At 52.1% G+C, this 1,670-nt stretch overlaps 1 long non-coding RNA gene across 1 annotated transcript; it reads right to left on the bottom strand.

The window, feature by feature from the left end:
* Positions 1-607: 607 nt before the first annotated feature.
* Positions 608-986, bottom strand: LOC309710140. The gene is made up of 2 exons (XR_014277660.1): positions 895-986; positions 608-818 (listed from the first exon to the last, which is right to left on the bottom strand). It is a non-coding gene; the product is annotated as an uncharacterized lncRNA (long non-coding RNA).
* Positions 987-1,670: the final 684 nt, after the last annotated feature.

Genomic DNA, 1,670 nt, shown 5'->3' with positions numbered 1-1,670 from the left:
TTGCGTTTCGCTTCTGTTATTATGATACATTGACAAAAACATATACTTTTATTCACAGGATAAAACAGGTTTTTTGTATCACTAATTGTCCAGTACGATTACAGCATACAGTATTATTGTCACTGCTACATTTCTGTAACGCTACCAGAAATTATTTCCACTACTAATTAATTACCGTTGAGCTCAAAGGTCCTATTAATAAACTGTTAACGAATGTGTATTTATGAAGACAATTTGTGAGACTGGTAAACTTATGATAGGTACGATGGTCTTTCGTTCTACACGGTGCATTTCAAGGTCGTGCACCCATCCGTCGGTAAACTGTACCTGGGCTTGTTGCAGTGACCTGAAGTTACTAAACTTCACGAGTGTATGCACTCACTCCAAGAACCGTATGATTATAAATATGCATATAAATATGCTACGATGAGATAGCTGACTTCATCTAACTAGCAAATGTTGTCCAGGCTACGTTGGTGATACAGTTTTTTTAATGTGTATGATATTTTTGTAATGCGATTTTTAAGCCGGCCCTACAAGGGCATCCAAGAATAACATGCAGCTTATGTCACGGGAGTGGAACGGACTCAGGCGCAGACTGAGGTAGCACAGTTCAACGACACTTTATTAATCACACTGGTGCACTATATACACGTGAAGGGGGGGGAAACACCAGGGTCCCGGGGATCACTTGGCTGGGGAGACACACTTCTTCGCACTCGCTCTGCTCCTCGTCCAAACAGTCTCCACACAAGCAGCTCAGCTCACTCTCCTACTCACGGGGTCCAGGGGTCACAAAAGGGCTGATCCAGGTAAACCTGTTTACACAGACGAGGGTAAGTCGAAGGCAAACACGGGAACAGTAGAATCGCAAGGAAGCCAGGCAATACTAACGAGAGTTACTCAATATTCCAGCGACGAACAGCTCAGAGCCCCAGCCTTAAGAGCCAGAGAACTGCAATCCGCTCGAGATCAGCTGCAGGTGCGTGGGCCAAGGGCAGGAGCCCAATCAGAGCTCCGCCCAGGCAGACAGGTAGGAGAGACAGAGTGAGAGAAAAACAACAAACACTTGTGGCCACACTGGGCTGGCCGGGGAGGCACAGGGACCATGACAGTACCCCCCCCTCAACGGGAGCCCCCCGGCAACCCACCAGGCTTACCCGGGTGCAGGCGGTGGAAGTCACGGAGCAGGTCCCTACCCACGATAGCCGACCGGGGCACCCAGGAACGTTCCTCTGGCCCGTAGCCCTCCCAGTCAACCAGGTACTGAAAACCCCGACCCCGGCGGCGGGAGTCCAAGATGCGCGAGACGGCGTAAACCAGCTGGCCACCCACGAGCCGGGGCGGCGGGGCTTGACCTGAGAGACATGGAACACATCATGAATACGCATGTTGCGTGGCAGCGCCAAGCGGACGGATGCAGGGTTGATCACAGCACAGACATCAAACGGGCCGATGAAGTTGGGGGAGAGCTTCCTGGATTCGGCACGTAAGGGCACGAAGCGAGTGGAGAGCCATACCTTCTGCCCCACCACATACTCAGGGGCGGCCGTCCGGTGGCGATCCGCGAGTGCCTTATTCCGTTCCTTCGTCCGGAGTAAAGCCGCCCGAGTGGCCCGCCAGGCCCTGCGACACCTGCGGAGGTGATGTTGGACAGACGGAACAGTATG

The sequence above is a fragment of the Aulonocara stuartgranti genome (assembly GCF_965226115.1).
Source record: "Aulonocara stuartgranti genome assembly, chromosome: 1".
NCBI classification, from domain to species: Eukaryota; Metazoa; Chordata; class Actinopteri; order Cichliformes; family Cichlidae; genus Aulonocara; species Aulonocara stuartgranti.
Note: the sequence above shows the minus strand (reverse complement) of the source record. Positions and strands in the feature narration are given on the sequence as shown.